Below are 12,643 nucleotides of genomic sequence, written 5' to 3' on the forward strand. Positions count from 1 at the left end.
ACGAATCACGCTCTCAGACCCACCATGTCACGTGTTCCAGGCTACTGTTCGAACTCCTGAAGAATTTCGGCATACACCGAGTATAGTCGGGGGTGATGAAGACACAGAGTCCATTGACACGCCGCCTAATTCTTCCTGGCCCCCAACTGATCTATTAACACAGCGAGACACCTTCTTATGTGCACTTAATGATACAAATAGGGCAGATGAATATCGTCCTCAAATTGCAGGTGGTGTTAGTTTTGGAAGCGTCAGTACACTGGATGTAGTTTTAGCTTTGTGGGCAGAAAAGTCAGCCATTAGTCGAGAATTCTTTGATTCACTACCCATTTTCCATACTGTTCAGGGAATGGCCGCAAGCTCCTCCCGTTTCCCTCTTGACCCACTGCCTCAGACCACTAAAAGGTTGGATGGCATTTGTGCTTTAAAGATGCGCTGGAACCAGAAGGAGTTGACCCACTTCTTCTCTGTCGTTCCTGGGCTACCCCATGCCGTCTACATCGGCAGTGACATCCTTGTTAGGCTAGATGTCCACGTTGATACAATTAATAACGTGCTCTGGTCCCTAACGGGAGTACCGGATGAATGTAGTTGTCCCGACACCACAAACTTGGGCTCCGGGCAGACAATTCCCGAAGCCTGTCAGGTAACAAGTGGACACCACGTGGTGGTCCCGGCTAAGACTAAGGATGTGTCGGTAAACCTGGTTATCCGGCCAGGTCAGACCCTTAATCACTCCTGGGCCGTCTTTCAGCCATCACCCACCTTCTTTAGCTTAGGTTTGTCCCTAGAAGCTACCCCGCTCCTGGAAGTGCGGGCCAGATCAGCCTACCTGTTGGTCCGAAATGACAACTCAGGAGACATAATTATACCCAAAGCAACCTCACTGGGTTGGTTTATCAGCACAAAGTTTCATGACTTTGAACTCCGAGTCCCTGTCATAGGGCCAATCCCACCGCTGCTGCTGCACAACCAACCCGAGTCTAAAGTAGCATACACAAAACCTACCAAGGCCATCATGATCTTCTCGACCCTAATTGAGGATGACTCAGCGTGGCGCATAGACTTAGCTGACAGCGACCAGATGACACTGCAAACGGTGAATGTCCTGTCTGTGGACTCTGTGCCCGGAACCCCCTCGATCTCTACTCAGGTGACCCCAACCGGGGGGTCCACAAAAGTGCTAGCTGAGCCTGAACATGAACCGTACCCCGAGTTTCTGTCCCAAGTTGAGCAGGTGCTCCGAGAGGCGGACGCCTTGCAAAGCAACCAGGAGCGCGAAGAACTTCGCCAAATCCTCCTGAAATATCGGACCTCGTTTGCCAGAGACTCGCTAGATTGTGGCTTAACCACGATACATACCATACGGATTCCAACAGCCCCTAGTTCTCCGCCAACATACGTGCGTCAATATAAAATTCCCCTGGCATCATACGAACCGGTCCAGGAAATTATTGACAACCTGCTAGAGAAGGGCATCATTCGGCCATGTAATAGCACCTATTCTGCCCCTCTTTGGCCCGTCCTGAAGCCAAACGGCAAGTGGCGCCTGACAATTGACTACCGCAAATTAAACCAACAGGTTCCCCTATCCAGATGGCCAATGACCCAGCTAGAGCAGGAACTCCCCAAAGTCCAAAATGCGAGGTACTTCTCCACTATTGATGTAGCCTCAGGATTTTGGAACATTCCTGTCCACATAGCCGACCAATACAAACTAGCATTCACCTTTGCAGGCAGACAGTACACATTTACGAGGTGCCCGTTTGGCTATGCCAACTCACCAGCAGAGTTCAACATCTTCCTTAACAAGGCATGTCCAGATGCTCGGGAACGGGGTACGCTTATATATGTGGACGACGTGTTGATGCGGAACCATACTCTAGACACCCACCTGAAAGAGTTAGACCATGTGCTTAGCCAACTTACGGCGGCTGGAACTAAGATCTCTCTCCCTAAAGGCCAGTGGTGTAAAACCAAGGTAAACTACGTGGGTCTTCTTGTGGGTCCGGATGGGGTACAACCGCAAGTGGGCCGCATACAGGGTGTAGCTAACATTAAGGCACCCACCGATGTCTCTGATCTTCGCAGTTTTCTAGGAGTTTGTAATTACTCCCACAGATTTATCGAAGGCTATGCAGAATTAGCCAAGCCATTATACGACTTGCTAAAAAAGGATGTCCCATTCACTTGGGGACCACCCCAAGAACGAGCCATGCAAGCTCTGAAGGACAAACTGTGCACTGCACCTTGCCTCATGTACCCAGACCATAATCAGATATTCTACCTAGAGGCTGGATTTTCAAAACACAGCATGAGTGCTGGTCTGTATCAACGCCATGACCAAGACAAACGAGTAGTAGCGTATGCCAGCAAAACCTTGACGGCTCCGGAGCTCAAATACTCAAACTGCGAAAAAGCATTGTTAGCCACTGTGTGGGCTGTGAAACACTTTTCTAACTACGTCGGTGGTCAGAAAGTGATTGTGGAAACCCACCATCAACCAGTGACATTCCTCACGAGTCAGCGAATTAGAGAGGGCACGGTAACCAATGCCCGCGTAGCGTCCTGGTTGATGGCTCTACAGAGCTTTGACGTGGAGGTTCAATATGCCCAGAATCTAAAATCCCACCTAGGCACAGGTCTTGCAGCTTGTCAACGTTGCCATGACGACGTCCCAGCGGACGTGAAGCCGGTCACACAAGAACCCCAACTGATACAGACCAACCATAAATACTTTGATCAAAACAGTTGTGAGGGCATGATCACAGCTTATGTCGATGGTTGTTCATTCCACCATGAAAAAACTCAGCTGCGGGCAGGCGTAGGTGTAGTATGGCTCAATGACAAACCTTATGGGCCAAAGATGTTTAACTTGGGTCCTCAGTCTTCTCAATATGCTGAGATCACAGGCATACTCATCACACTTGAGTTGGCTTTAGAAAAGGGGATCAAAACGTTAGTGATTTGCACCGACTCCAACTATGCGCGTCTTAGCTTTACTTGCCACCTAGCTGTTTGGAAGGGCAATGGGTTCACAACTTCTAACAAGAAACCGGTCAAGCATAGAGAACTCTTCATGGCTTGCGAACATTTAGTGGACACAAATGATATGCTGGTATACTGGAAGAAAGTAAAAGGGCACTCCAAGATCCCAGGGCAGGACAGGGATCTTAACAGTCTTGCGGACCATTGGGCTAAAGTGGGAGCTGAAAAAGGCACTCCGTGGACACTTGACCAGGCCCGTCTCCTGGCCCACCCAGCCCCTACTGTTTGTGCCGTCACCCGGGCACGGGCGGCCTCAGCCAGCCGCCCGATTCCCGAGACACTCGCACTTGCCCCAGCTTTCTCGGATTCGGACCTGGTCGAACTTCAGGACCAAGACCCTGCCATTTGCAGAATGCGGCTTTACATCTCTGACCCATTAAAATACGCTATCACAGATAGCGAACTAGACTCCGTTCCAGGGCTACGTCCTTTATTCAAGGCACGCTCAACACTGTCGATTGTCAAGGGCCTACTGGTTCATGGCCCTGATGCTCACACATCTCTAGCGTTTGTGGTGCCTCAGTTCCACCGGGGGGTGATGCTGTCGTATGCCCATGACTCCCCATGTGCGGGTCATAGGGGCGTCAAAGCAACATTCCAGGCACTGGCACAGGTGGCCTACTGGCCTCACATGAGGAAAGACATGACGGATTACATCAAAGGGTGCTTAGTGTGCTGCCAATTTCAGCCTTCAAATCCAACCCATAGGGCCCCGTTACAAAAAAGGGGAGTGGCTCTCCCTTGGTCTGATCTGCAACTAGATTGGGTGGGCCCCCTCACTAAGTCAACCAGAGGTAACAAGTACTTTCTCACTGTAACCTGCGCGTTTACAAAATGGATAGAATGCTTACCAGCCCCAAATGACACAGCCCAAACCACAGCCTACCTGCTGATGAACCACATTTTTTCTCGATTCGGCCTACCCAGTCGTGTTGACTCCGACCGAGGAACACACTTCACGGCCGATGTCATGAAGCAGCTCTGGCAAATGTTGGGCGTAAAAGCTGACCTGCATGTCAGCCACCATCCACAGTCCTCAGGCCAGGTAGAGCGCGCCAATCGGACAGTTATAGACATACTGAAAAAGTATGTGTCATCCCATCACCGAGACTGGGACATTAAGCTGCCCCTGGTACTAATGGCCATCAGGGCAACCCCGCACAATGCTACAGGTTTTTCCCCTTTTGAACTGATGACGGGTAGGCAAATGACCCTTCCCTTACACCTGCTCTATCAGCCTGGCGAGGCTAGTGTAGCCACAGCCTACACCACTCACCAATACATGACCGATCTACACAAACACCTGCGAGCTACCTTCGCTTTCACGCAACAACACCTAGAGAAAAGTGCTGAAGGACGCAAAGCCTACTATGACCAAAAGGTTTCCTATGATGAACTTCAAGTGGGGGACAAGGTGTGGTATTACATCTTCACCCAACCGACCGGGGAATCTAGACAGGGAGCTAGGAAACTTACCCGCAAACTCCTTCCCCGTTGGGCCGGCCCTCATGTGATCACCGATAAGTTGTCACCAGTTGTGTACCGGATCCGGATTAGCCGAGGCCAGCAAGAACCTGTTTTCAAATGGGTGCACCGCAATCAGATCAAGCCACATAAAACCCCCATGGGACTAGTCGGGGACGCCGGTGTCCCAGTTAGGGTTTAACCAACAAATCAACAGACTAGCACTTCAGGGTGCCCAGAGTTCGTAACCAGATAACTTTTTGATTGTTAGTCTTATTCGTTGTGGCTGGCGTGCTGTCTCTATACGTTTGTGACCACACTCCTTACTTAGGTTTAGTTGTCTTCAAGAACTGTACTAACTAGTGGGGGTGGATCAACCCACCCTCCTTGAGAGGTTATTGTTCTCCCACTTGACCAATTTACTAATTGTATTCCCTTCTTCCGATAGGATGGCCTCGTTGATCTTTCTTCTCACCCTTGGGTTGCTAACTGAGGTCGCCCTGCTTGAGATCATTGAACCAGGACCGAATTCAGGCATCGTATTGAGGGAACGACCTGGACTCCTAGTCACTAACTGTCGCCTACACACCCAAAAGGTGTTTGTCCGGTTAGATCCCAATGACGTATGTAAGAAACATATACCTACCACGTCTCCCGAACTAAGCTGGGCCGGTGTCAGGTGGACCAGGGAAGCCCTGCAACACGCGGAGGCAGACATTTCCCACATGTTACAACAGCTGGAAAAATTTACCGTCACTCAGTCTGAACTGAGTGGACAAAATGCGCGATCAAAAAGATTTATTGGGGGATTGCTAACCGCAGCCGCAGCCATCGGATCGATCCTAGGCCTTGGGACCTCGGCTGTGAATGCAGTTACTCTCGCCACCGTTAAACGACACGTGGGAGAATTACAGGCAGAGATTCCTGATATTGGACTCCAGTTGCTCCAACAAAAGGCACAACTCCAAACCATTGGGCAAACTGTACGGGGCACGGTTGTAGTGCTAAACACCCATGGCGCAGCCCTGAACAAGACTATGCAGACGGTGAACTCGCTACTCTCGGTACTTCGGATTGACCACGTGCAGACTCAACTTGTCAATATGTTAATGTCTGATATGTTGCGAGAAGTCTCTTCCTCAATAGATAGCTTAGCCCTAGGTAGGATTCCTGCATATTTAGTACCCCTTTCCTTGGTACAGGACATTCTCTCTGCAGCCACTCGGGAACTCGTTACTGACCTACAGGCACACCTAGCCTACACATTGGGTAGTGCTGTACCCCTATACGTCCACCCCCAAGATCGTGAACTGGCGTTTATTATCAACTTACCTATAGTCTCGGTGGAAAACATTTACCGTCTAAAAGATGTGGTTAATGTAGGGTTTTGGCAGGGTGAGACCCATATAAAGGTCCAGACCCCACCAATTGTGGCCTATCACGACAATAACCCCGGATTGTATTTGGTCCCAAATCTGCGCATGTGCACCCTTACCAAAGAAATCCATTATCTCTGTCCCAGCAAGCCTTTTATTCGCGATAATACCAATGGCATTTGTGGACTTAAGCCCATGGTGAACGATGCCCGCTGTGCGACCACTGCGACGCCTCGACATCAGGTACAGTCCACTCAAGCTGAGCTAATTGGGAGTCGCTGGTTGGTCAGTACCCCAGTCAGGGAGGCACTCCTAACGTATGACCAGCACGACACCGCTGATCGCATGGCATTGCCCAGTCAAACCTTCTGGGTCAGCGTACCCCTGAATGCAATCCTACATATTCAGGACTTGGCCTTATACCACCTCCAAAGCGATCAGTATGCTAGCGAGCTGGAAATACCCGATTTCTTCGCCAAACATACCCTTGAGTTGGAAGAGACCACGATCACGCGCATCCAGACCGAGGGAATGCAGGCCCTAGAGGTAACGCCTATTGACAATGTCCTTAAGGAAATAGCCACAGAGACCCGAACCCCCGGTCAATCCCTCCTCCACTCCTGGTCAACCTCTGACACAGTCCTGGTGACCATGGTGAGTCTGGGATATGTACTTACTGGCGCCATCACCTACATCTACTTTAAACGTACCCAGAGGCTGCAGACAGAATTGAGTAACTGCTCCGAACGTATGGTCAAATTCGTGAGACAAAAGAATCGCGGACGAGACCATCCCGCTAACTCCCCTGCTGAGGAGGAAGTCAATGAGGCCCCGGTCCTCATAGGGCTACAGGAGTAGGTCATCTACATGTATCTCATTATAATAACTCAAACCGTAACCTGTCAGAACCATGCCCTCACTGAAGTATGAGAATATGTGTCTACTAACCACCTGACTTTCACAGCCATTCCACTTGCTTGCGGTCTGATCCTCTTCAGTTGGAAGAACCTCAAACCGAGTGGGGGAATGTAGTGTCATGGATATTTGCATTCCTTCTTTCAGAACATTAAAAACTAAGAATTTTTCTCACGTCAAGCTGGATGTATCAACAAGATGGTAATCTTTACAAGTTACTGCCTGAACTTCGGTTGACACCACCTTTCTGGGTTTAAGACCCTTTGAACTAACACACTGAAAGGCTCCCTGGGGAGAACCTGATTTCGGACTGACTTTCCAGACCTCTTTTGTCTAAACAAAAGGCAGACCCTTACCATAAAAACCCATTTGGCTCAATGTTTATTACCCGGAGGATTTCTGATGTGTGGGAGTCTATCTCTTAATGACTCTCTAACGACTCAGTCACTGCTACAGGGACACACTTCTCTAGACAGTAAGGCACCGGGGCTTTCAGAGTCCCCCAGATCTGCTGGGAAAAGATCACACCTCTACCCCCACAGAGGGACCCACTCACAGTTACACATTCCAGAGTTTAAATGTGCTAGGTTTTGGTAATATGCTGTCTGCTTATATGTTATAATTTGCCACAATTACACACCTCAAAGTTCTACTGCAATTGTGTCATGTTTGTTAATGTGTGCCCTCTTTTATGTTATAACCGGCTCAGGGTAAAACTGTTCAAATATTAGTCTGACCCAATATAAGCTTAAAATCTTAGGAAGTATATCATGCTCTGTTGTCTCCACAGAATGTTTGCATGTGAATGTATGAAGTTGTTTTAGTAATCATTTATCAGGTTGTGTGTTTATAGTAATACCTGTATAATCCTATTAATGTGTGCTAAAGTTATCAAAAACACTTGATGTTGTTGATTCCTGTTGCTAAAAGTTAACATATCCCAGTATATATAGATATACTTATAAGAGTGCCTATACCAGTCCGTATCTAGTATTAACGTTTAAATCGTAAGAAATATTGGAATGTTTAATGCTAGATAAAAGTGGTAATTTGGAAGAGCTATAGTGCCATCCAGTGGTTACTTATAAGTTACTCCTTTTTGGTGGAATGTAGGAAGCTAAAATTACGCCACACCCTCGGTAGGAGGTCCTGGTCATCTTATTGGTTTTCCCTAAGCAAAACTCCTCCCCTCACTGTCCCTTGAAAAGAGGCGGTAAAGCTGATGGAACTCTCTCTCAGAAAAAAAAGGAACACGTCTTCGACCCAAGAAAAAGGCTCCAACTCGACACTCTGGACTTCAACAAGGAAGAGCTAAAGCCATCGGACCTGAGAAGATCACCAGAGGACAGCTGACCCGACTGAATCCCCAGTCTGGTAACCGTGACCCCCAGCTGGCTTGGCTCTAGAGCCACTACCGTCTAGGAGAAGCGCTGGCCGCATCCACCAGACAGACATCAGCCACAAGCCCTCTTTTCAACGCTCCTTGCCCAGATTCGGACGCGAAGGCAGAACCCAACCTCTCCACGCAATCCTTGGCATGAGTCTCCTTGCAGAGCTGTTCTAAGGGAGTGAACATCCAGACTACACGCACCGCGTTGTTGAGCCGACCAGAACAGAGGAGTCACCGATCCCATCTGTTGAAAACTGGTCAAAAGAGCTCCAACGTAAAGAACCATCGCTGGACTTTGAAGACTACAAAGGTAGACAATACATTCTCGCTTTCGTGAAGGGCTTGGTTCTGTCGGCTATTATTTTTCTAACCTAAACTTATTAATAACAGACATCCTAATTAGACACGTCTCCCTCTTTTCACCAAAAAGGTTCCATTCATAAGTTCTTAATATTTGATTTAGTATTTTCCATAATTTTACTCTTGTTACTGTTTAACCATATATTCCTTTTTATCAAGTACTGTTTGCCTATGTTTAATCTTCAATAAATATGATAATCATTTAAGTTGAGTGTGTTAATTTTGATTACCAGAAGCGAGAATAGACTTAAAGAATTCCATCCTACAGAATAGAGCTGATTGGTCCTTAATTTGGTTTTTCTGGAATTTGCCAAAACCTAAGTTAAAATAAACTAAATTCCGGTGGTGCCCCTTTCATATTAAAAAGGTTATTAATCTTTTGAAGCTACTTATTATCACAACAAATATATATCTTATAATTTAACTGCGCATTTAAATAATAAAGTTGGTCATGGAAAACAGTGGCACCTCCGCCCAGGCAACTTCTAAAGAACGTATGGGTTCACTCTCACCGACATACACACCTACTCACATAACAACTTGTACACTTAACATCATGCACACAAGCCCACATACACACACAAGGCACAAGCGCACACACAGACATCCACACACACACACACACACACACACACACACACACACACACACAAACACACACACACACACACACCTGGGTATATACAGTGTATCACAAAAGTGAGTACACCCCTCACATTTCTGCAGATATTTAAGTATATCTTTTCATGGGACAACACTGACAAAATGACACTTTGACACAATGAAAAGTAGTCTGTGTGCAGCTTATATAACAGTGTAAATTTATTCCTCCCTCAAAATAACTCAATATACAGCCATTAATGTCTAAACCACCGGCAACAAAAGTGAGTACACCCCTTAGTGAAAGTTCCTGAAGTGTCAATATTTTGTGTGGCCACCATTATTTCCCAGAACTGCCTTAACTCTCCTGGGCATGGAGTGTACCAGAGCTTCACAGGTTGCCACTGGAATGCTTTTCCACTCCTCCATGACGACATCACGGAGCTGGCGGATATTCGAGACTTTGCGCTCCTCCACCTTCCGCTTGAGGATGCCCCAAAGATGTTCTATTGGGTTTAGGTCTGGAGACATGCTTGGCCAGTCCATCACCTTTACCCTCAGCCTCTTCAATAAAGCAGTGGTCGTCTTAGAGGTGTGTTTGGGGTCATTATCATGCTGGAACACTGCCCTGCGACCCAGTTTCCGGAAGGAAGGGGATCATGCTCTGCTTCAGTATTTCCCAGTACATATTGGAGTTCATGTGTCCCTCAATGAAATGTAACTCCCCAACACCTGCTGCACTCATGCAGCCCCAGACCATGGCATTCCCACCACCATGCTTGACTGTAGGCATGACACACTTATCTTTGTACTCCTCACCTGATTGCTGCCACACATGCTTGAGACCATCTGAACCAAACAAATTAATCTTGGTCTCATCAGACCATAGGACATGGTTCCAGTAATCCATGTCCTTTGTTGACATGTCTTCAGCAAACTGTTTGCGGGCTTTCTTGTGTAGAGACTTCAGAAGAGGCTTCCTTCTGGGGTGACAGCCATGCAGACCGATTTGATGTAGTGTGCGGCGTATGGTCTGAGCACTGACAGGCTGACCCCCCACCTTTTCAATCTCTGCAGCAATGCTGACAGCACTCCTGCGCCTATCTTTCAAAGACAGCAGTTGGCTGTGACGCTGAGCACGTGCACTCAGCTTCTTTGGACGACCAACGCGAGGTCTGTTCTGAGTGGACCCTGCTCTTTTAAAACGCTGGATGATCTTGGCCACTGTGCTGCAGCTCAGTTTCAGGGTGTTGGCAATCTTCTTGTAGCCTTGGCCATCTTCATGTAGCGCAACAATTCGTCTTTTAAGATCCTCAGAGAGTTCTTTGCCATGAGGTGCCATGTTGGAACTTTCAGTGACCAGTATGAGAGAGTGTGAGAGCTGTACTACTAATTTGAACACACCTGCTCCCTATGCACACTTGAGACCTAGTAACACTAACAAATCACATGACATTTTGGAGGGAAAATGACAAGCAGTGCTCAATTTGGACATTTAGGGGTGTAGTCTCTTAGGGGTGTACTCACTTTTGTTGCCGGTGGTTTAGACATTAATGGCTGTATATTGAGTTATTTTGAGGGAGGAATAAATTTACACTGTTATATAAGCTGCACACAGACTACTTTTCATTGTGTCAAAGTGTCATTTTGTCAGTGTTGTCCCATGAAAAGATATACTTAAATATCTGCAGAAATGTGAGGGGTGTACTCACTTTTGTGATACACTGTATATACTCATGCCAGGGCAAAGGCAATCACCATAAAGCAGGTCTACAGACCTAATGGGGCAAGCTAAATTATATTAACACCATAACTACACACAGATTACTTGTCACCCCAACTGAATGAATCAATGCTGAAATGGGTTAGCATATAAACATAGCATTTAGTCTCACGGTCCATCCTCTGTCGCTGGGAGAATCTTGCTCTTTACATAATCCATCGCTTTAGCTGCATCAGTGAATTCCTTTACATCTCCGTTGTATGTGATGCGAAAACGGGCTGGAAAGAGTATACCATACCGGACGCCCTGGCGATTTTGAAGCAGCTTTCTAACCTCTGTGAAGGCAGCCCGAGCCTTGAGAACACTTGGAGTGTAGTCCGGGTAAATGGCAATTAACTCGCCATTAATACGGAGTGGGGCATGAGAACGCGCGCGACTCAGTACTTCAACACAGTCTTGGTAGTAATGTAGCTTCGCTACAATGGCGCGCGGTTTACCATCAGATCTTCTCATAGCCGCGCTCCTGTGTGAACGGTCCACTAACACGTCCTTATCCAGATGCAGCACTTCTCTCAAAAGTTTTGAAACAGATTCAGTAGAACTTGATCCGTTCAGCCACTCCGTATATTCTAATGTTACATCTCCTCATTCTCCCCTCCATATTCTCGCATTTCTCCTTAAACTCGACCACCTCGGCTCTCAGAGCAGTCACAGTTGTTTGTAAAGCAGTCGTTTCATCAGACCAGGTTGATAATCCGCCTTCCATTTCTTTGACGGTGTTCTTAACTTTGTCCATTTCGGCGTGTATTACCGTTGTGCTATTTGCTAATTCCAATCTTACCGCTTGCAGTTCTATTTTTAGGAAATTAAATTCCTCAGCAAACGCGTTTTTTATTTCTGCTTTTATCACGGCTGATAAATCTGCTTTTAGCGATGAAATAATCTCCGCTTTTAGTGTTGTGAAGTCCATTTCGGAACTGTTCAGTGGTGTCCGAGTCCGTTGGGCCGAAACATCAGAGGGACTTGAAGTTGTGCTGGGCCTAGCGTTGGTTGGTCCGGCGTATTTATATTTGCGTAGATTTGTCGCCATTGGCTTACATATAAGTTATCTCCCAGCTTCAGAGATGCTTTCAACATAAAATGCGCAGTATTTCCTAAAGTAAGCACTTATTTATTTTAATTAAATTGGAGGCTCGGCGGGAGTACTAATCAGGCACGTCCTACACCATCGCGAGCTCAGCAGCGCCCCCGTTTTTTACTATTTGGAGCCTTTAAATATTTTTCATGTTTTAACTCTTTAAAAAGAGGTTATAACCAGTCTATGTACTGATACTGGTTCTGGCTCTTCTGGTTCCCACGCAGGCCACTTCAGGTCAGTCACGCACATCAAAGTAACACAACGACTCTTGTTACCGCTGGCTCGTTGGTCTAGGGGTATGATTCTCGCTTTGGGTGCGAGAGATCCTGGGTTCAAATCCCAGACTAGTCCTCTTTTTGACAAATGCTTCGTTGAACTATACAAAAACTTATCAAGTGTCCTGTTAAAATGTAAGTACCTAAAGCAAGTACCTAAAAAGCACATAGAGACAAATTTGCATTTGCATTGAGACAGACATTTAGATCAATTAAAATGATGATAAAAATATAGCTAATTATGTTTGGAAGAAGACGGGTTGCCATATGATCCCAAGAACATCAGTTTGTAACAGGACGGGTTGTGCCTCATCACTAAGGTGCCAAGTGTAACCCTGCACCTGCAAGAACTGA

The 12,643-nt window shown here is 47.0% G+C and overlaps 1 non-coding gene across 1 annotated transcript; it reads left to right on the plus strand.

Annotated features, from left to right (window-relative positions):
• Positions 1–12,293: 12,293 nt before the first annotated feature.
• Positions 12,294–12,365, plus strand: trnap-ugg (transfer RNA proline (anticodon UGG)). The gene has a single exon. It is a non-coding gene; the product is annotated as a tRNA-Pro (tRNA).
• Positions 12,366–12,643: the final 278 nt, after the last annotated feature.

Source organism: Trichomycterus rosablanca, chromosome 4 (genome assembly GCF_030014385.1).
Source record: "Trichomycterus rosablanca isolate fTriRos1 chromosome 4, fTriRos1.hap1, whole genome shotgun sequence".
In the NCBI taxonomy this organism is placed as follows: Eukaryota; Metazoa; Chordata; class Actinopteri; order Siluriformes; family Trichomycteridae; genus Trichomycterus; species Trichomycterus rosablanca.